Genomic DNA, 24,847 nt, shown 5'->3' with positions numbered 1-24,847 from the left:
CTCCAGAAAATACAAAAATTTTTATGAAAATTCTACAGTAAATTATAGTAAAATTTAGACAAATATCTAAAAAACTCATTTGCCAAACAAAGCCAAAATTTTACTCAAAAGTAATTGAAGTGTTAAAATAGAAAGCTATGAGAGATTTAAAAATTTTTGAAGCCCATTAGAAAAATTAATCTTGCAATTGAAGAAATGTAAAAATGCAATACTATATTAGTGGATTCACAATCGCGGGTTGAACATATATGGGCAATTACCAATTTGTTGATCGTCAAATGAATTTGAAACATCAAACTCAAAATCGGTAAATTACTAATTGGGTTGAATATTCGGTGACTTTTGAATTAGATACCTCAAATATGGTGCAAAATTGGTTATTGCATTTTAGAATTTGAATCCATAAATTTCAAATTTGGAAATCAAGTAGCAATAATTTGGAGGGCCACCTTGCTTGACGATTATATGTACATGTATGAGTTATAAATTAGAATCATAAACTCTCTCTCCACATCTAAACTCTTCTTATTCTCTCTAACTTTTCCTTCCCCAACAAACAGAAAACCTTCTTCTGTAGAAGAGATCAATTGGTTTCCTTCCCTTTCAAACCTTTTTTTCGATTTTTTTGGTATTTTTTAATAAAGTCCTGTCTAAGATTTTCTAGTGAGAGTTTCTTCTCTCCTAAAGATCCCTAATAAGAGATTTCTCATCACTTGAAAATTCCTAGTGAGAGTTTGACGAACGTGAGATAGACATATAATAATTAAATTCATTTCATAATCAAGTTTTACATTATAACATCCTAAATACCCCACACGCGATTTTTTGCAAGTATACGAGTCGCGATTGAGTATAGGGTATTAAGGGTCAACCCACAGGGAAGATTTTTTATTACCGGTGATTTTCAACTTCGTTTATTATCCAGATTACCATAAACGTAAAAGTAATGAAAATAACACTAGAAAACTTCTAGAGGTATGGAATTCCTTACTACTATTGCAAATGAGATTACAGGTTAAGTGAATGCTATTATCTTCGCTAGTCATAACGTAATTTCCTTATGTATTTGAAACCTACTCTCGTAGTGAATCAACCATACTTGTAATTAAGCCATACCTATTCTCGTGGTTGTGAATTAACTACAAGCTCATTTGTTCTATAAAATTACATGAAACAAGTCACTAAAGCCACAAAGGTGCTCCTCTACTCTCGTGAGTGAACTCCCTAAGTCTATCATTTCCTTGAACTAGTGTTAAATTTTAATTCTCATTGCAAACTTAACACCTTTAGATGATCATAATTAATGGCCAGTTAATCATGATTAGATAAGTAAAAGTGATAAATAACTTGCTCAAAATAACATCATCAAATAACCAAGTAAACATCACTAATAAGATATAGAAAGTTTATCCACACTCTAGGCATAAACTTTTAACTAAACATGATAAAAACACAAATCCAAACTTGTATTATAGATAAACATGAACTCAAATACAAAGAGAAAGTGATAGGAGAGAAATCACTCTTGTCACATGAGCTCCAACTCTCCATCCTTGTTCCTCAGATCTTCATCCAAACTAATTACAAATACAAGAAGGATAAACTATACTAACTACTCTATACTAATCTAACTAATAAACTAAGGAAATTCTAATGAAGACTACATTTTTGATGAGTTTCTCTAGCCTTCCAAAGTTGTGAAAATGATCTCCAAAGGTTGCTATTTATAGAGAGAATTCATGCAAGAGATAAAATGTTTAATCATGCCTTGAGCCAATAAACAAGCAAGAAATGAGTTGTAAAGCTTCTTTTGCAGCTGTCTTGGTCTCTTTTCACCGAAATTGTTGCAAGAAAATGTGACAAAAAGCTTGTATGAACAAAACAAATTTTGCAGAGCAAGTTGCAGCCAAAACTCAGGAATACACGACCTTGGAATACCCGACTTCAAGCCACGTATTCACTGGTCGCGTTTTCACTTCTGTGAATTTGGCACTACTTTAGCTGCTAATTTCGTGATGATGGAGGTTGAACTAGCTCGCGTATAAAATATGAATGTTGTAGATCTTTGAGTTAGCTTTCCAATGCCTCAAAAATCATCCAATGTAGAGCTCTATAGACCGAGATATGATCCAAATACCCTCGACTAGTCAGAGCTCTATTTCAACTTTCAATTATGAAATTGCACTTTTGTATTTCGACTTTATGACATGAAAATGACTGAACTAGACTTCAATGTCTTTATACCAAATGTAGATCTATCTCTAGCTTCAAAATATATAAGAATCACCTCAATCCGATCGTTGTAACTCAAGATATAGCTAAAATACGATAAAGTGTCAAAATTGGAAAACTTGCATTTCTTCTTTTGAGTATTTTGCACTTCATGTTTTCTTTAAATCATTTTAAACCATCATCAATCATTCAAGTATCTTCTCAACTCACTCTATTTGATGATTGAATCATTAATCCTACAAAAAAAATAAAGCTTTCACTATAAAAATCCATAAAAATGTAATTTTTACCATTTTAACCACAAAATCCATTTTTTTCACCAGAATCCTAATTAAATAGTTATAAAAGTGACTAAAACACACCAAAACTAACCAATAAAATACACTTAAAACATGTAAAATATGCACTTATCAGAGTTGTTTCCTCTCCTAGGGATTTTGAGTGAAAGTTTTGTAATTTTTTTTTTATTTTTTATATTAGATCTAAGTTTTTTACAAATTTGATTGTTAGATTTGAGATTTTTTAAATCTACCTTGTTAGATTGCACCTTGATATGTGGGCTTGAATAACTTCATTAGTAGATCTAGGAGGTAGCAACCGGTACGATTGAAAATGTGCACAGATAATATGAGGTTATAAGTATTTTATCGAGAGAATTGTACCAATTGTCTTTCACATATCGCAAGTATGAAAATTTTGTCCTTTAGAATGAAAGGATCAATTTTAATCTGTAACAAATAAATAATGATTAATTTTAGTCCCAAATCACTTTTTCCATTGAATTTTGGCTGGAATAAGCCACAGACACATCATGTGGCCAATTTTTAAAGTGTAAATCTTGCTAATCACTTCAATATTGACCAAAGACCGAAGTCTTACTCAATCTTCTTCAATTATTTCAATCCCTAAATCTAACATTGAAGAAAAAGTGAATTTGCCACAGCAGAACTACCAAGGTGTGGTTGCAGTGCGCCAGCTATGGTGAAAGCTTCATGGACGGTTGATAACCCAAGAAAGAAGTTCTATGGTGTGCCTATTATGAAGTAAGATTTTTCTAGAATTTTTTTCAAAAGATGGGTATTGCATTTTGAGAACAATAACAAATAATGTGTGATTGAAGAAATGGAAGTTTGCAGAAAATTTTTTATTGTTCATTAAAAATCGTAGCGACGAGAAATATTATGATTTGGACTGACAGGGAAATCATGAGCAATTGTAGTGTAGAAGATCAGGTACTTGGGTACAATTACAGGAAACCATCGCAGAGAGCCCAGGCCTAGACAAAGGCTTGAATCAAGGAGTTATTCGGCGAGCAAGGACAGCACATGGCTCCTTGTCCACAACCTGATTTGACTTAAGGCTTGCTCGGCACACTGATCCTACTGCCTCACCATTCTTCTTCAAGATTTGAATGGCACCGGTCTTCAAGTTCTTAAAGATAGTGAATGGTCTTCAAGTTCAATATAGGTGATTAGTTACAGGTTTGGATCCCTTTTTTTTTTTTCTTAATACCCACAATGTGCAACCTCATCAATGCTACACATTATATAACAGTTTGAAGACAAGTTAACTTCCAAGATTAATTAATTAAAATAGGCCTGAGAAATGGGATTTACAAGTGTTGACCTTGGTCGATCAATCCTTGGTTTTGATGATTAACAAACTAAAATGTAGATTTGGGCTAATGTTTTTATGTGAGCAATTTGTTAGAACAGATTCTTGTGGCACAAAAGAAGAAGCAAAAACAGGGCACTCATGTGGGACGTCCGAAAGGAAGCTATCGGACGTCCGAAAGGATGAAGAACATCAAGAAGGAAACTCTGTCGGACGCTCGTGAGGAAGCATCGGACGTCCGGAAGGATCGGACGCACGCATCGGACGCACATCGATCGCATCGGACGTCCGAGAAATTTCGCAAAGATTTGATGACTCTCTGATGACGTTCGGACGCATGGTTCGGACGTCCGACAGATGGTTTGGACGCAGGGTTCGGACGTTCGACAGGTGGTTCGGACGTCCGACAGGCCAACGGCTAGTTTTGACAGCATTTAATATTTGACCGTTGGAGAGCCTTTTGGAGCCATTTCTCACCTTCTATAAACACCCCAAAGCACAAGAAGACAAAAGACTTTTGCCAACACAAAATACAAGCTTACAAGTGAGATTTTTGAGTTGAAAGATTCTTTGTTGGTTGTATAAGGGGTTGGGGAAGTTGGGTTGTGAGGTTGCTCAAGTGAAGGTTATTCTCTAGGAGGAGTAAAACCTTGGTGAAGGTGAACCTATCACTTGAAGTGGTAAAACCTTGGTGAAGGTTGCCTCATTTGTATAAAATAGTTCTTAATTGGGTGAGTGATCTTTCAAGTGTAGGCTGTTGAGGGTTAACTAGAATTGTTGTAAAACTCCTTGGCTCAACCAAAGTGTGTTTGGGGTGAGGAAGGAGTGAGCCTTCACTTGTACATCTTGGTTAGCATCGCCATCTATTGAAGAGGCTATTGGATTGATATTTGGTTTGCATTTCTTATCTTTTCTCTTTAATTAAGTTTTCTTTATTGTGCTTAAATTTGATATATCTTTGTGCATCATTGTGAAATTGTTTGTACTCATTGGGTTGCACCGGGCACTTACAATTGGTATCAGAGCTTGGTCTCTTTTGATCAAGCTTAACCGCTTAGAGTAAAGATCATGGCAACCATAAAAGTTTCTTTTTTAGAAGGGCAATCTATTGATAGACCACCTATGTTTAATGGTTCTCATTTTAGCATGTGGAAACAAAGAATGATGATTTTCTTACAATCCGTTTATATTGAATTATGGTATGTGGTAGAAGTTGGTCCTTATGAAGTTAGAATAGTTGACTCTACCACCAATTTGAGTAGATTAAAGACTAGACAAGAATTGAATGAAAAAGACAAGAGATACCTTTCTTTGAATGCCAAGGCCATGTGTATATTGTACAATGCATTAGATGTAAATGAATCTAGTAGGATTAAAGGTTGTAAATCAGCTAAAGATATTTGGGATAAATTGTGTGTATTTCATGAAGGTAACCAAGATATTAAAGAACAAAAGAAATCTTTGCTTGTTTCTCAATATGAATTTTTCAAAATGCATCCTCTTGAAAATGTTGATAAGATGTGTAGTAGATTTTGTGACATTATTGAAGATCTTAAATTGCTTGGAAAAGAATATTCTTTGGGTGAGAAAAATAGAAAGATTTTGAATGCCTTGCCAAAAGAATGTGAAAACAAAATAAATGCTATAGAAGAGGCAAAGGATTTAAATTTTATGTCCATTGAATCTCTTGTGGATACCCTAACCTCTTATGAATTAAAGCTGAAATTCAAAGTGCAAGAGGAAGAAAATGCGAGAATGTATAAGAGAGGCATAGCTTTTAAAGCATCTCAAGTGGGGGATAACCCATCCTTCATGGGTAATGAAATCATGGAAGTGGACAATGATATAACTCACATCAAAAGTTTCAAGAAGATCTTCAACAAGAGATGTTCAAGAGGAGATTGCAAAATTACATGGGATGAATGTAATTCAAAAAGAGAAAAAGAAGAGTTGGCCCAAATGGCACTAATAGCCGTTGGAGAAGATGATGTAAGTTCTTATTACTCTTCTTGTGATGAAGATAATGAAGATGATGATGTGAAAATTCTTATGATTAAAATGCATAAAAATTTGAGAAAATCTTATGCTAAAAATAAAGATTTGAAAACAAAAATAAATGATTTGTTGGAAGAAAACTCCAAACTTTTTCAAGAAAACAAATGTTTGAGAATGGAAAATGATGATTTAAAAAATCAAAAAAGTGTTTTTGATTGCAAAAATAATTTGAAAAGGAAGTTGGAAGAGAAAACAAAGTTTTATGAAAAAATGTTGGAGGAACAAAATGTGTTAAAGAAAAGAATTAATGACTTGAACGAGTTTCTCCAAAATGAAAAATAAACGTTTTCTCAAACAAAAGAAAGCAAATCTTTTCAAGGTACAAATAAGTTTGCTATGATAAGAAGTAAGAAAATTAGTTGCATTAAATCCACCTATGTGCAAAATACTTCTATCATGTGTCACTTTTGTTGCCAATTTGGACATATGCAAAATGATTGCTATGTAAAGAAAAATATGAGAAAAGGTATGAAATCCATGTGGATTGCTAGATCATGTTGTACTAACTCCCAAGAACCCTATAAAAAATTACAATTGGTATCATGAAAGTTTTGTCATTCTATATGGTCTTGATTTGGAAAATAAAGGGGGAGTTTGCTTTTTGATTGATGTCAAAAGGGGGAGTAGGATTTATTGAAATTTCTTTGTATGTTGGCATTTTCTAAGGGGGAGTTTTATTTGAACTTATTTGATCAAAGAAATCTTCATTTTGTTTGTCATCATAAAAAAGGGGGAGATTGTTGACCTTGGTCGATCAATCCTTGGTTTTGATGATTAACAAACTAAAATGTAGATTTGGGCTAATGTTTTTATGTGAGCAATTTGTTAGAACAGATTCTTGTGGCACAAAAGAAGAAGCAAAAACAGGGCACTCATGTGGGACGTCCGAAAGGAAGCTATCGGACGTCCGAAAGGATGAAGAACATCAAGAAGGAAACTCTGTCGGACGCTCGTGAGGAAGCATCGGACGTCCGGAAGGATCGGACGCACGCATCGGACGCACATCGATCGCATCGGACGTCCGAGAAATTTCGCAAAGATTTGATGACTCTCTGATGACGTTCGGACGCATGGTTCGGACGTCCGACAGGTGGTTTGGACGCAGGGTTCGGACGTTCGACAGGTGGTTCGGACGTCCGACAGGCCAACGGCTAGTTTTGACAGCATTTAATATTTGACCGTTGGAGAGCCTTTTGGAGCCATTTCTCACCTTCTATAAACACCCCAAAGCACAAGAAGACAAAAGACTTTTGCCAACACAAAATACAAGCTTACAAGTGAGATTTTTGAGTTGAAAGATTCTTTGTTGGTTGTATAAGGGGTTGGGGAAGTTGGGTTGTGAGGTTGCTCAAGTGAAGGTTATTCTCTAGGAGGAGTAAAACCTTGGTGAAGGTGAACCTATCACTTGAAGTGGTAAAACCTTGGTGAAGGTTGCCTCATTTGTATAAAATAGTTCTTAATTGGGTGAGTGATCTTTCAAGTGTAGACTGTTGAGGGTTAACTAGAATTGTTGTAAAACTCCTTGGCTCAACCAAAGTGTGTTTGGGGTGAGGAAGGAGTGAGCCTTCACTTGTACATCTTGGTTAGCATCGCCATCTATTGAAGAGGCTATTGGATTGATATTTGGTTTGCATTTCTTATCTTTTCTCTTTAATTAAGTTTTCTTTATTGTGCTTAAATTTGATATATCTTTGTGCATCATTGTGAAATTGTTTGTACTCATTGGGTTGCACCGGGCACTTACAACAAGAGTGTGCGGCATCGAGCTATTGTCAATGCTCATCAAGCAAGACTGTCACTGGCTTCTCACAGCTGATGGTTTGCCGGTTCTCTACACGAATTTCCCTATGCGGAGTATTATGAGAAGCTCAGGAGCAAGAACTTGGACCAGGAACATTGTTTGAAGTGATCTGCATGATTTACCCTTTAAAAATGATCATGTGATGTGCTTGTGATTGATTCTGGCAAAAATTCAACTAGAAAAGTGACTAGGGACGAAAAGTGATCATTTTTTATTGTTAGGGATTAAAATTGCTCCTTTTCATTTTGAGAGACTAAATTTTTACATTAGCGACATGTGAGGAACGATTGATGCAATTCTCCCTATTTTATCTTTTGATATTTTTGGAGTTTCACAGCGTAATATTCTATCGATTTTTAATATTGTAGTATCTAAGATTTGTTCTTTAGATCTATCTGTATTTTTGCATGGTTGACGTAATTTCTGCAATTAGTGAAGATTTAATGAAATGCTGATATTTTTATCAAAAAGGTTATAATTTAGTTTTAAATGATAATTTATACATGTATAATAAAATGATAACTAAAAACAAAAACCATCCCACACTGTCAAGATATATATCTGTCAAGATATGTATCAACTTTGTATATATCTCTTGTATATATAGTAGTTAGCATATTCTTCTCCTAATTAATAGGAGACCTAACGTAATTGCTGGTAGGGTTCTGTATTCACATGTATATATAGATAATTGCTATGCTAATGACAGGAAGAATTTTTGGCCGCACAAATTTTGTCATGGTATCAGAGCCTTGTGCTCTAATTCTTCAATAGACATCATTCATTGATCTCTTTTCTCCTCGTGCATGGCCACTTCTGATAATAAGAAGGATGGTGACTCATCCAAAACGAGAGTAACCTCCCCATATGATCTAAATCCTAATGACAATCCTGGAAATCTGGTTACCCATGTTCAACTGAAGGGTGATAATTATGATGAATGGGCCAAAGCTATTTGTATGTCTATGCGTTCGAAGAAGAAATTGGGGTTCCTAGATGGCACAATCCAACGTCCCGATGATGACTCTGATGATCTTGAAGATTGGTATACAGTGAACTCAATGTTGGTCTCGTGGATTTTCAATACTATTGAGTCGACACTCAGATCCACCATCTCTTACAAGGATAGTGCCTTCGATCTCTGGCAAGATATCAGGGAAAGATTTCGTGTGACAAATGGGCCTCGCATTCAACAACTTAAGGTTGCCGTTGTCAAATGTAAGCAAAGAAACTCAACCATTAGTGATTATTATGGCTGGATGAAAAAGCTTTGGGAAGAATTGGCAGACCACGATGCGATTCCAATGTGTCATTGTGGACGGTGTACATGCAACTTAGAGCTGAAGATGAGAAGGTACATCAATTTCTTATGGGACTTAATTTTGATATATATGGCACGATACGTTCTACCATATTGAGTAGTGATCCATTGCCCAATATGAACAAAGTCTATGCTTCTATGATTCGAGAAGAGCAGGTTCACACTGCTAGCTCGTCTAAAGAGATGAAAGGTGAAGTGATGAGTTTTGTTGCACAAATCAATCCGGGGCGTGGGCATGAGATGGTGAAAGATCCAACCAGATTCTGCACTCACTGCAAACGCACTGGTCATGAAGCAGACAATTGTTTCCAATTGATTGGTTATCCTGACTGGTGGGGAGATCGTACTCGTGGTGTTGGGAGAGGCACTGGCCGAGGCAAAGGAACTGGACGAGGCCGTGGGGGAGGATGTGGAGGCCAGGCGCATGCAGCTATGGCTTCTGGGTCATCTACTAATGGAGCTCTTGAAGGAGGTTTGAATCAAAATGGTCTCACAGGAATAATTGAGGACCAATGGCAAATGTTGTGGACTTTCCTTAATGCACAAACAAAACCTACACTAAAGATGACTGGTAAGAAAACAAATGTGACATGGATTATCGACACCGGAGCCTCTAATCACATGACAGGCAATCTAGAACTCTTAATTGATCTCCAGGATTTGATGGGGTGTCCGGTGGGACTTCCTAATGGTGAATCTGTTATGGCAACTAAGGCAGGGGTGGTTGTGTTAAACAAACACTTAACCTTGCATGATGTGCTTTATGTACCAAACCTGACTTGCAATTTGATCTCTGTGTCTCAATTAATTCGTCAGAATAATTGCTTCCTGTTATTCACTAACATTTTATGTGCAATACAGGGCCGCACTTCGAGGATGCTGATTGGAATGGGTGAACAGCGGGAAGGGCTCTATTATCTTTGTGGCTCCTCTACCGTAAATGCAATTAAGATTGGTGACTCAAGCACGTTTGATCTCTGGCATAACCGGTTGGGTCACCCCTCCACTAAAATAATTGAGATGCTTCCTCATGTTGGCTCTCGAGGGTCTAGTAGCTTGACCAATAAAGTCTATGAAGTTTGTCTTCGTGCAAAACAGACTCGCGCACATTTTCCGCTAAGTGATCATCATTCTTTGAATATTTTTGAACTCATACATTGTGATTTATGGGGACCTATCGTACCCCATCCTCTACTGGTGCTATTTATTTTTTAACACTTGTTGATGATTGTTCTTGTGCTGTTTGGATTTTTCTTCTCAATGATAAAACTGTTGTTCCTCAAACCATGCTCAATTTCTTTTCCTACGTGCATAGACAATTCAACAAACAAGTTAAAGTGGTTCGTAGAGATAACGACACTGAGTTCAATTCTTTGAAGCCTTATTTTGCTGAGCATGGTGTGATATTTGAAATTTCTTGCAAGGGCACGCCTCAACAAAATGGACGTGTTGAACGCAAACACCAACACATTCTAAATGTTGGTCGGGCGTTAATGTTTCAGGGACCTTTGCCTATTCAATTTTGGGGCGAATGTATTTTGACTGCCGGATACTTAATTAATCGCACACCTTCTGCTCTTTTACATGGGAAAACTCTTTATGAGATTTTATATGGAAAACCTCCTTCTTATGATCATCTCCAAACTTTTGGCTGTTTGTGTTTTGTTCATAATCAAGATCGCAAAGGGGACAAAGTTGCGAGTCGGAGTAGGCGCTGTGTTTTTGTCGGTTATCCGTACGGAAAAAAATGGTGGCATGTTTATGATTTAGATACTCATGAATACCTTGTATCGCGTGATGTGATTTTTTTTGAATCCACTTTTCCTTATTCTGCTCCTGTGTCCTCTCCTGTCACTGCTCCTTCTTCTGCATTGCCTACTGGTGTTGATGAGGTTGTCTCTGAGCCGGAACTTGAACCTATTGGCGAGCCGGAGCCTGAGCCTGAGCTTGAGCCTGAGCCTATTCCCGTAGTTCTACGGGATGAACTAGCGCTCGATCATCTTGGCGAATCCTCTCGTCCTACTGATGAGCAACCTGAGGAGCTTCTGGGCCGCGGTCATCGATCTAAGCAACAGTCAGTACTTCTTCGAGATTTTGTGACAAACACAATCACAACGTCGAGCCCTTCCCCCGCTTGTTCATCGACCCAATCGCCGTCCTCAAGTACGACCTATCCTATAGCACATTTTATGAACTATGATCGATTTTCTTTGCGACACAGGGACTTTCTTGCTACTCTTACTGCTGGACTTGAACCTTCTACATATACTGAGGCTGTTGTACATGACTGTTGGCGTGCGGCTATGCAACATGAGCTACAAGTCTTGGAGACTAATGGCACTTGGGAGTTGACGCATTTACCTCCTGGCAAGAAGTCCATTGGTTGTAAATGGGTTTATCGCATCAAGTACCATTCTAATGGTACTATCGAACGGTACAAGGCCAGATTGGTCATTCTTGGCAATCGCCAAGTTGAGGGCATTGATTATAATGAAACGTTTGCTCCTGTTGTGAAACTGGTCACTGTTCGCACTTTTCTCGCAGTAGCGGCTGCACGCAATTGGGAACTTCATCAAATGGATGTTCACAATACTTTTCTTCATGGTGATTTGAAGGAAGAGGTGTACATGCGACCTCCACCAGGGTTTTCTCCTCCCCAGCCTAACCTTGTTTGTCGTCTAAAGAAATCTTTATACGGGTTGAAACAGGCTCCCCGGTGTTGGTTTGCCAAACTTAGTACTACTTTAAAGCAATATGGCTTTATTCAATCTTATGCAGACTACTCATTGTTTACCCTGCGTCGTCATGCCGCTGAGGTTCATGTTTTGGTTTACGTTGATGATCTTATTATTTCAGGAAATAATAGCTCGACTATTCATCAATTCAAGAATTACTTGAGCACTTGTTTCATATGAAAGATTTAGGTGTTCTCAAGTACTTTCTTGGTATTGAGGTCGCTCGCAGTCCTGAAGGAATTTTCTTGTGTCAACGCAAATATGCGTTAGACATTATTTCTGAGGCTGGTCTTTTAGGTAGCAAACCGGCTGCCTTTCCTCTTGAGCAACATCATCGTTTAGTTTTGGCTGACGGTGCTCATTTTGCCACTCCCCAGCGTTACCGGCGTTTGGTTGGACGTCTTATTTATTTATCGGTGACTCGTCCTGAGCTATCTTATTGTGTTCATATTTTAACTCAGTTTATGCAAGCACCTCGTGTGGCACATTGGGAAGCTGCTTTGCGTGTTGTTCGGTATTTAAAAAGTAATCTCGACCAAGGTATTTTGCTACGGGCTGACTGTGACTTGCAGCTCTCTGCTTGGTGTGATTCTGACTGGGCTAGTTGTCCTTTGACTCGCCGGTCATTAACTGGGTGGCTGGTGTTTCTTGAAAATTCACCAGTATCCTGGAAAACAAAGAAACAACCTATTGTATCTCGCTCTGCTGCTGAGGCAGAATATCGCTCCATGGCTACAACTACTTCCGAGTTAAAATGGTTAAAAGCTTTATTATGTGATCTTGGGATTTTTCATTCTCAACCGATGCTCTTATATTGTGATAGTCAGGCTGCTCTACATATTGCTGCTAATCCTGTCTTTCATGAGCGCACCAAGCATATCGAGCTTGACTGTCATTTTGTCCGTGATGCCATACAGGATGGCACCATTCGCCCAGCTTATGTGTCTACTCATGCGCAATTAGCTGATATTTTCACTAAGGCCGTTGGGACGTCGTAATTTGGATCTTTCCTTCGCAAGTTGGGCATTTGTGATCTCCATGCTCTAACTTGAGGGGGGTATCAAGATATATATCTGTCAAGATATGTATCAACTTTGTATATATCTCTTGTATATATAGTAGTTAGCATATTCTTCTCCTAATTAATAGGAGACCTAGCGTAATTGCTGGTAGGGTTCTGTGCTCACATGTATATATAGATAATTGCTATGCTAATGATAGGAAGAATTTTTGGCCGCACAAATTTTGTCACACACAACCCAATTCTAATTTCTAGCACACCCAAAATCCATCGCTCATTTCATGACAATCCTTTTCTATATACCCTACTGGCCACCAAAAATGGTTGCCTCTAGTACTGCCTCACAGTCTCGACTATCTCCATTATTTTAATATCTCACTCTCGACAAGCCACGGTCATCCTCAGTCCAAAACCTCTATTGATTGAAATGGAAATCACTATTTGATTTGTGAAATTCTAGATTTTGAAATTCAAGTTCTTTTTATTTTCTTTCTTTTGAAAGTTAATTCAATGAAAGAGTAAAATACTACTTTCCAAGTTCATTTTTGAGACAAAACTGAATTCGAAAGAATGCAAAATGGTCGAAATATTTAGAGCCAAATTTCCGAAATTACAGATTTCTTTCACTTGAATTATTGCATTCGATTTCGATGCTCACCCCTTGTAAAAGTACTAAATCATGGGCCAAAAATAATAGCAGTGAGTTTGAAAGTTACCGCTATGATACAAATGAAATGACTAGTGATCATAAATATTAGTATTGTGAATTCTTCTTACATATATAATGCCGTAATAGGGTTAGAAAGATTGCTCAAGGGTTAGAAACCATCACTTTAATTTCTCACATATTCCTATAGTTAATTGCCAATACATCAATAAATCATTGTTACAAAGTTATCTGAGGGTTACCAAAAAGCCCGTATGCTAAAAATTCAAAATGAGACCAAGCTAGAGCTAACCTTTTCGAAGCGCCATAATGGTCTTTCTGAGAAAAGGCCAATGAACTTTGCACCTGAGTAGTGCAAATGTCATTTTGGTTTTGTTTTCTCCTATAGGATGGGTTTCCTCTTCTGGACACACCGGTGTTGGATCTATTGGGTAGTGACTTGCACCTATCACGCGTGGAAATTTAGAAGAGTTTCTCTTCTATTAGTACTTATATTTAGAGAGTTATTCAATAGAGTTAGTTAGTGAGTTGAGCCATTGGGTCATTAAGGTGTTTGCATTATTTTGGGCTATTCATATGTAAATGTTTTAAGCCTATGAACATTTACTGTTTACTGTTTAATACTTTGTACCATAGTTATTAAACCCGGCCCGGCCCGGCGGTTCGACCGGTCAACCCGGCGAACCGGCCACTAAACCGGGCCGGTTCTTCAATTGAATCGTTTCTGCATATGAACCGTTGACTTTTCGTTTCTGCATATGAACCGTTGACTTTTCAACGGATCGGCGGTTCAACCGGATTAAACCGGAAACCCGGCCGGTTTTGTGGGCAGACCGAGTTTGAGGAAAAAATGTTTTTCCAAGCCTTTGCTTGGATTCGAACTTCAGACCTTCGGTATTGTTTGTGCGTAGCTCACCACCAGGCCACTTTGTCACTTGTTCATTAAAGGCCATTCTTATGCTATATGAATGTTTTGTTAATTTCATCTTTATTTTTTTAAACTCTCCAAAACAAATGTATTTGGAATCTTTTAATAAAACTTATGACCCTTATATTCTATAAATTATAAAATAGATTTCAAAAATAACGTATTACATAATTTATTTTAAAGACAAATATTGTTTTTTAAATATTTTTTTGCATTTAAAATTTGTAAATAACCTAGATAATTACAATAAACATCTACACTTGAAGTTTGGTGGATTACTAATTAAATTTATGTTTTGCTGATTCTTATATGAATTAAATATTCTATAGCAAATTAAATTAAATGAATATTTGTTATGACATTATTTATTACAATTTATCTCATATATCCTATATCAAAATTTATAAAATATAATATTTAAATATATGTAGTGACCCACTGGTTTAACCACTCACCCACCGGTTGAACCAGTGACCCGTTGACCCACCTCCTTCGCCGGTCTCCTCTCCGGGCCGAGTTTAATAACTATGCTTTGTACTCTTCTTATTCATAATAAACTTCTGCTCCTCTTACATGGAGATCGGCCTTTTTACCAAATCACATAAATCTGGTCTTTATCTCTTTGATTTATTTCTACTTTGTTATTGTCTTTGTGGGATGTCAAAAGCCATTGTATCCTTGTCTTTGTGAATTTTTTAGGGCCAGCCCTTACAAACTTGTATAAGTTCTAAGGGTTCTTTTATCCTCTTTTATGAGTCTAGGAGTGGCCATCACAACTGGTATCAGAAACTCTAGGGGTTTTGCGGCAATAAAAGATAAGAAAGATTGCCGATGAGAAATTCAATCACGGTGTCATCTTTGAAATGCTGTAGCTCCAGTTGGGGCCTATTTGGTGTAATGTGGAGTTGCCATGAGTTGAGAAAAAACCAAAGAAGATGGATGACGAGAATTTCGGCGAGATGGATAAGAATGTGAAAATCATTTTTCATAATAAATCTCTTTAATGAGATTTTATGAGGAGTCACCGGTAAGACTTCAGCTAAAATCAAGTAGGATAAGATCAAAACTTTATATTCGAAGAAGATAGTAGTGAATCCATTTTATTTCAAGAAAAGTTTTTTTTCCTTTTTTTTTTGTAAGTGGAAGATTTTGAATTCAAGATCTTCTACTTACAATCCCTTCTCTTTTACCACCCAACCCAATCCCCTTGACGGAAAGTCAGTTTGTACCAAATGATTGAATGTATTTTATATACTAACATTTTGATAAGTTTAATTCATTGTTATATATTTGGAGAGATAAATGTAAAAATTACTGATATGGACCAGGCATAAAACTCTAGCAATAGCAAATTTATATCTAAATCCAAATCTAGACACAAAAAATAAGTAGTACAAATATTGTCATAGAAAAGGGGTACATTATGTTTGAATCCTTTAAATTGAAAATCAAGAAAAGCGAAGCAGAGAAATCGAGCAAGGGAGATATTAAAGCCATTGAAGCCATTGTTTTGCAATTGTCATGAAAGATGAAAATATTTTGTCTGTGATTGATGACAAAATGAGAACTAAAAGTGAGTGGGTTTTTTTTATTCAAGTTATTCTTATCACTGTCCAATATAAATTTCTTTTTCACTTGTAAATCTAGTACTGGCGGAGTTGTTTTGATGGGTATATTTAAAAAAATAGGATGTTGTCTGAAATGTTATATTACTGCTTTGATTGGACGTAGGAATAACCTTCGGGTAATAAGTTACAACCGTTAGGTCCTCGAAACGGTTCTTATTTTGTATATCTAGCAACAATATTTACACATGTTAAAATTATATATCTACCGTATGGTTCAGAGGATTAAAGTACAAAAACTTAAATTAAAAAAAAGGTACAGAGACGTTTCATACAAATGCCACATGCAGTATTGGACTAGGATTTGAGAATGGTTGATTCTTAGAAACCAAATTTAAGGGAAAAACTTAGGGTGTGTTTGATAAAATTGAAGTCTAGAATTGAAATCTGAAATTTGAAATTTAAAGTCTAAATTCATTAAATTATTGAATTGCTAAGTACTAGATTTGATTCATTTGAATGTATGTTTCATTAAGTGATAAGTGAATAGTTTATCACTTATTTTTTTGGAGCAAATTTTGCATTAAAAATTTAGTGCCACTTAGTTACTTCAAATGTTTAATTTTTAATTACCAAACGTGTTTGAAACATGTTAAGATCTGAATCCATTAAGTTATCCATTAAATTTAAGTGTTGAATTAGGTTATCAAACATGACCTTACTTTTTCAAACTTTATGATGGATAAATACTAATATTTAAAAGTTATATCCGAAAGCTTTCATTTTATACAGAAGAGTTTAACAATTTGTACAACTATGCTTTATCTGTACATGAATTTATCAATGTCAAGTACAACTATCATTAACCTTGTAACTTATTACAAGCAGCAGTCATAAATAAAAAATTGGTCGACTTTTTGGTTTGGTGATAAAGTCGACAGTCAACAAACATAAAAGCCTTATAAGGTTGTAACATTTTTAATATCGAGATCATAAATAAAAGCGTTATTTTTCTTTAGTAAAATTTTTTTTCTTTACTCATTGATCATGAAACACTAGTACCTGATTGAAGTATGAAATTTTATGAAAATTTTACATCCATATAAATAGGAAGATATATATATTTATCATAACATTTTTTTTCCTTATATTCAACTCTAATAATTTCTATCTTACTTTACATCGTTTTTCTTCTTGATTCTTTTATGTAGAATATGAAAAAGAAAAAGCCATATATAAAGGCTTGTCATTTGTAGATCCATCACATAGTTCAAAAGGAAAACCGTAAACCCCTTTGACTAGTCAAGATTTAGTTCTTTTCATAAATGAGTAAATTAATAACTTTTTGTCGTTTTAATAGCCTCCACTATTTTTTTTCCTTAATTGCCTCCATTTTATTGAAATAATGAAAAAAAATTGACTTATCATGATTATCTACAATATTTATGTTTTCGTAAGGGATGGGCACGGGGCAAATGCTTGCCCTCCTTGACCCGCGCCACATTTGTGGGATGAAGGATTTTTTCTCCTTTATTCACTCCTCATATTAGTGACTAGCTAGACACACTAGGGGTGGGTAAAATTACTCACTAACCCAAAAATTCGTCATATCCAATCTGATTCGATTCGAAAATTAACATATCTGATCTGTATTATTCGATCGGGTCAAAAGAGGGTTGGGTACTCATTTAGATGCGAGACGGGTTAGGATCATATAATTAAAAACTTGCGGATACCCAACACCCCGCATATATATATATTATTTTTATGCACATACTATAAAATAATATTTTTAGAGTTAAATAAGTAATTCCATTGAACAAATTGCATTACAAATATGAGAGATTATAGTTTATTTACAAGATTTATTTGTAAAGGTCATGATCTTATGTTTTATGGAAAAAAGTTTAATTAATGTGGAGCATATATTTAAAAAAATGTGCTACTTATTTCAAACTTTCATTGATTTTGAATTCTTTTAATTTTTTTACTATTTCATGCATTCTCTTCGCATGCATGTTTCTTAGTAGGAAATTTTGTTGAAATTTTTTTTATTAAATCTTACATGAATGTGTAAAATACAAAATTAAATTAGTATAAATTATTTTTTAAAAAAATTAAATGATAAGTGGAGTGGGGAGGGTACCCGTTGACCCGACCCTAACTCAGCGGGTACTCTATAATCGAATACTCACTGATATGCGGAGTGGGTAAGGATTAGAAAATAACTGACCCACAAGGTATGGGTTGGGTCAGCCACATGGTGCACGGGGCAGGTATCCGACCTGTCCCCATCCTTACTAGACCAAATGACTAGCAAAAGAAGGTTGGACCATAGGGTAAGGCTCCCATTATAGTTTAATTTTTCAAAAGAAAAAAATTAAAGAATCATATTCATAAATTTCATATCTTTTTAGATAAAATAAAAAATTTGAGAACAAATTTCATATCGTGCCCTACATGTTCATCTTAAGGATCTAATTAAATAGAATTTGTTGAAGAAAACCTCATCCCAAAAATAAAATCTTGTAAAAACAGCATAGTAGCGTAAGTTATCATTCTTCAATCTCCAATGCAACTCAACCAAAAAGAAACTGTAAAAACATAGAACAATTCTCCAACATAATTAGTTTTCTCTATACGTGAATAAATAGTGCAATAAAGCGATTCAAATTACTCTATGGTCAAGCATGAAAAACCTTCCTAAAAAATTTTTAATGAAAAATCCTCTCCCTGTGTTTTAAGATCTGCATGGGCACATTTTTTGTAAATGACGGGATTTTAATATATAAGTACAAGTTTAAATCCAATTTATATCCGTTTTGACTGTAAGTATACATGTCAACTAGTAGTTTAGGACATATATCGGGTCTATCCCACGAGAACGATTGGACAATTACCGGCACTACTAAAGATTATCTATTATTTAGACGGTCAATAAATTAAAAAAATAAAACTATGCTAAACTTATGCAAGATAATAACAAATGAAAGTTCCTTAAGTTATGGTATTCCTAACTACTCATGTAAGTGCTATTTTTGGATCATTGAGTACTATTATCTAGGTTAGTTATGATGTAATTTTCTTATGTATGTGAAACCTACTTTCGTAGCGAATCAACTATACTTATAACTAATCCATATCTACTCTTGTGGTTATGAATCATTTTTTCTATAAAATTACATGAAATAAATTACTAAAACCATATAGATGCACCTCTACTCTCGTGAGTGTACTCCCTAGGTTTAGCACTTCTTGAACTAGTATTAAATCTCAATTTTCATTGAAAAAATAACACCTTAGATAATCACAATTAATGGTACCAAGTTAATCATGATTTAAAGAGCTAAAGTGCTAAATAACTTGCTCAAAATAATAGCGTGAAATAGCCAAATAATAAAAACTAACAATCATAGAAAGTTCAACCAAACCCAAGGCATAAACTTTAGAAACACATAATAACATATAAATCCATAACTTGTATATTAACTAAACTTAGAATCAAGTACAAAAGATAAAGAGTTAGGAAGGAAATAGAAACCCTTGTCACATGAGTTCATCTCTTCCATCTTCATCTCCTTCTTCATCTTTGCCTATCTAATAAATAAGAAGGATGAACTACTAGTTAAACTATTCTATACTATACTAACCTAACACTAAGAAAATGTAAGAACTACATTTTTGTGGTATTTCTTGCACTCTCCAAGCTCTCTTGAATTTTGCAAGTCCATGGCTATATATAGATGAATTTAGTCAAGAAATGAGTCTTCAAAGATCACTTTTATAGCTGCAAAGTGGTTGTCACACGTCCATCAATAGTTATGAATTATTCGAGGAGGAAACAAGTTATACAAGTGGAGAGCAGCCATTTCTGACCAGCATCCTGCCGGATTATTGGCTGGATTGCTCCCTGCTTTTCTTTGCAATTTATGTACAGTCTTCAAGACATTCCAATTTTGCATCAACTTCAACTGAACTTTTCTTGATGATAGAAGTTGAATTAACTCTTGACCGAAACAAAAAACTTATAGCCCTTTGAGTTAGCTTTCCAATGTATCAAGAATCACCTCATTTGGATTTGTGTAGGCTGAGAAATGATTGAAATACCCTTCACTACTCAATGCCTTATTTCAGCTTCGACCAATAGAAATTAGCTACTATAATTTGGCTTTTTGACCTAGAAAACCTTCAAACTGGATTTTGATATCTTCTTAAGATTTGTAGATCTATCTCTTATCTTCAAAATGGTTCAAGTATCATCTCAATCCGATCATTGTAGCTCAAGTTATAGCCAAAATATGCAGATGTGTCAAAGCTGTCAACTTCCTTTTCATGCAAATGAAGTATATTTCCAACTCCTATACAAATTATGGACATAATGCAAGTAAAAAGTGACATAAACCTCATTTAATCACTTAAGAGCATTTTACACCAATTACAGCCAAAATGATCCATTTTCTTTCTATAATATAGCCAAAGTGACTAAAAATAGTATAAAATATCATTCAAATATAGCGTAAATTAGTCACTTATCAGTAAACACAATTTTAAAAAATTTCAAACATATTTTCCCATCCTATTTTTATGTGCATGTGTACACACACACATATATATGGATGTATGTATGTATGTATGTATGTGTGTGTATGTGTGTATTTATGTATATGTGTATCTACACATATATTTACCCATAATGCTACAACAATATCTGAAAGCAAAAACAATGATAACCATCCTTGTCGATTCAATTGTTTCACTTTGACATTTTGGAAAAAAAATTTCAAAAATTCTTTTAACACATTTTTGGATTATCTTTTCAAACTATAAGGTGCCACAATGACACACACATATATGTATATGTGCTTATGCATGTATGTGTCTATTTGTTTATTCCTGATAGCTAAGGTGTGATTGTCTGTAATATTATATTACTACTTTTAGGGTCCGTTTGTTTCGGGTGAAAATGTTTTCCAGGAAAATATTTTCCTAATTTCCCGTGTTTGGTTGCACAAAAGTTACTGAAAACATTTTCCTATGTAAAATATTTTCATTCATCTTATGGAAAACAACTTCCCTTCCAAACTTACTGAAGTTGTTTTCCGAAATGCATGCATCCCACCTGTAGTATGTTCCAAACTAACTGAAAACATCTTGTAGTATGTTCTTTTTTTTTTTTTTGTGTAAACAGGAGGACTCGAACCCAAGATCTCTTCCTTACACTCCCTCCCCCGTACCACCCAACCCTCCCCCTAATATATTCAAAATAAAAAAAAAATCTCGTCCTGCTCATCCTATACTAGTAATTAATTATGTATAATAGGAACATTCTTTTCTAGAGACACTTTCAGCAGTGAGAGTGCAAGATATATGTCACAATAAGCATTGCATGTGATTGATATTTGACACTAAATGGTCAGCAATTTGTTTATTGCTTAAGGAGATATTTTTTATTCATATATACATTTCTTCAAGATTTTTTAAAGTTAAACAATGAGATAAATTTTCTTATTTTGCATGGGAAGAAGTATGTAGTTATAATGTGTAGAAAGTAAAGATAGAGATAAAAGTGAAAATATTTCAAAAGTTAAACAAACACCAGAAAAATGAAGTAAGAAAATATTTTCAATAAGCTAACCAAACACCTGAAAATGATGAAAGGGAAATGATTTTCATGGAAAATTACTTCCACGGAAAATATTTTCCCAAGGAAAACATTTTACTTCCAACCAAACAGACCCTTAGTAGAAGTAGGAAATATTCAAACTTTTGGTAATAAATTTCAAGTATTTAGTCGTTGAAATGGTTCTTGTTTTGTCCATCTAACAACAATATTTACACATGCCAAAATTATATATCTACCACATGGTTCAGAGGATTAAAGAGACATTTTGTCTACAAATATCACACGAAGCACCGGGAAAGGATATGTTAACAAAGGAGCAAAAGGAAGTATAGAAAATTGTGCTAAATTTTGTTTTTCTCAGATAACCTTGTTATAATGTGCATTTTATTTTTTTTTCTATGGTTCATTTATTTTAATATCTTATTTTTGATGAAATTAACTCATGTATATTAGTAATGAAATATAATGCTATAGTAACAACATTAATGAATAAATCACCGTAAGGACAAATTTATAAAATATGTGAAATTCAATATTCAGTTATCTATAATTATGAATAGGTATACTGTATTCAGTGTTCAAATTCAGATAATGAATTATATTAGATTCAGTACTTAATAAATTAGTAATTTAATATATTTATTTTTCAATTATGTCAAACACATCTTTAGTAATTAGAAAAATTAACACTCCTTTCGCACGTGCCCTCTCTTTTTGTCCTCTATTTTCTCCATGACGGGATTTTTATATCAATGCAAGTTTATTTCCGAATTTTACCCTTTGAACTGCAAGTATACATGTCACTTAGTAGTTTTGGACAAATATCAGGTCGATCCCACAAGGAGTAAGTTAAACAAGTACTAAACCCTTATTTTCTCTATTATTTAGACTTAAAATGAATCTGAACAAGAAGATTATAATGCTACTGTCTACAAATTCAGTTTAATAAATGCTAAATACAAATGGATAAATTTCACTCAAGATTGAATCTAGGGATATAGATTTCACTTATGGCATAAACAACACAAATGAATAGATTTACCTCTTGTTATTATTCTTGTTTAACCAGGGATTCATTTCCAATATTACCAAATCTTATTCTCATGATAAAATGGCCTAGAGCAGTCCAGTTTTCCCTATTTCCATGGTGAAATACTAGTTCTACTCTGTTTTCCTCCATGAAATGCTAGATAATCTACTTAAGTGTACCTCTATTTTCATGAACATACAACTCAAGCTCTACTAATGATTTTCCATTGTTACTACCAATTCTCATTGACTAATAACAACTATAAACATGCTATTGGTGATCAAACAACAACAAGTAATTACTACTGCACAAATAGACAAGTTAATACAAGATACAACAAGTGTAAATCACATTCATTCATATCATTAAGCCATAAGTTTCATCTACTCCCTAGATAAAGAAATTTAGTTACTTATGAATAATATATCAATCAAACTCACAAGTTTATTAATGTAAAACATCATTAAGTACAAGTGCAAGAAAGATAAAGAAAAGCTTAGCCAATTAATGGTGAAACCCTCCAAATTATGTCTTGTACAAGATGATTACAAGTGAAATCTCCAAGTGCTTCCTCTAGAACTTCTAGCTAGAGAGAAAATTGTTTTCAAGAAGAAAAACTAACTACGTATGGTCCTCCTGGCTTCTCCTTGTTTCACTGCATAAAAGGTGGTGGAAAGCACCTTTTTCTCCTTCATGATTCCAACAACTAAGATTTTGTTAAAGAAAGTCAAAAGACATGTTGTTTTGACTCGTCAATACTCATTTTATCTTCCCTTTTGTTGCAGTAGCATGTGCCCTCGAATTCTCTCACCCAAGATAGCTGGAAAGTTGTGTGAAAAGTGAGAAAAATAGCTGTGCCACTTGTAGAAGAGAGAGGCAGATTCGAGCCATGGATCCGAGGGGTGCAAATCGATCCGAGCTCGGATCATGGCCGATCCGAGGCCTTTATCATGTGGATCCGAGTTTAGATCGACTGACCTCAGATCCATTGCTCCAGAAGTACAGACGAGGGCTCGGATCTCTCCTTGTTGTACACAGATTCGAGCTCGGATCCGTGTGATCAATTTTCAGATTTTTATTCCTTCCTTTTTTCTTCATTTTTGCTCCTAGTTTCTTTTGTACTTTATCCTCCAAATGATCCTTTGCTTTTTCTTTATCTCGTACATGAAGTTCATCTATCAATATCCTTCAAAATATCACAGATTAAAGTATTAATCCACTCATTTAACAAATTTTGATTATTCAAACAACACTTAAGCAATTTGCACCAAAAAGAGTTCAAATATGGCTTTAATCTTCTTAAAACATTACACAAGTTCATGCCAAACTTGTACAAATTGTACGTTAAATATTCACTTATCAAATTCCCCCACACTTGAATCATTGTTTGTCCTCAAGCAATTCACTTATAATCAGCTTCAATGATTCAAAAAGGTGAAACAATACATGTACTTTTTGTCCAATTTAATTCCTTATGACTTGGAAATCAATCATTATGCCATTGTTTAAATTGCATTAAATACTCATAATATCAAGTAAAGCAAAGATTATTATGCCCTAATTTTAACAAATTTAACTTAATCTCTCATCCTAATCTAATTCACAAATAAGCAACTTACATAGTCAATTTATAGCCTTCCTCCTCCTATAATCATCTTTTTTTCAAAATTTTACAACTAAGAGAGACTTATTTTTATTTGATTTTACTTAAATAGTGAAAATGCCTTTTGACGCCACAATCGACACTTTTAGGTGAAAATCTCCGGTTACTCAACATTTCACTTATTCAAATTTCTATGCATACTCTTAATTCAAATACCTTTTGAAGCGAAAATCGACATTTGTAGATGCCAACCTCCGGTTACTCGGCACAAGAATTATTGGAATAGAACAAATATATATATATTTTATTTTTCTATTTATTTATATATTATATATATATATTTTAACAATCAAACAATAACTAGATATTCCCTCATTGAAAATGTATAAGAATAATTAAAGGAAGAGTATGGCTTTTTATTGACTAGATCAATCACTTACTTATAAAATTAAGCAAAAAGGAGAAATCTTATTAAATATGTAAAATTATAGGCATAATTTTCCTTACTTAACCGGATATATTTTCTAAAATGCAAAAATTCTAATTGCAAAATAACCAATTCCAAGTTAACTGAGGATTAAATCTTCCCAAAATACATATAACATTTCAACAATTTGGAAGAATTAGACACTCCAGGTTGGAACAATTTGGC

The 24,847-nt window shown here is 34.6% G+C and overlaps 1 pseudogene; it reads right to left on the bottom strand.

The window, feature by feature from the left end:
• LOC140016893 (uncharacterized) overlaps positions 1 to 24,847 on the bottom strand; it is a 174,315-nt pseudogene that overhangs the window by 63,024 nt on the left and 86,444 nt on the right.

The sequence above is a fragment of the Coffea arabica genome, chromosome 1e, assembly GCF_036785885.1.
Source record: "Coffea arabica cultivar ET-39 chromosome 1e, Coffea Arabica ET-39 HiFi, whole genome shotgun sequence".
Taxonomy (NCBI): domain Eukaryota; kingdom Viridiplantae; phylum Streptophyta; class Magnoliopsida; order Gentianales; family Rubiaceae; genus Coffea; species Coffea arabica.
The sequence above is the reverse complement of the archived record's forward strand: the minus strand, read 5'-3'. Positions and strand labels throughout refer to the sequence as shown.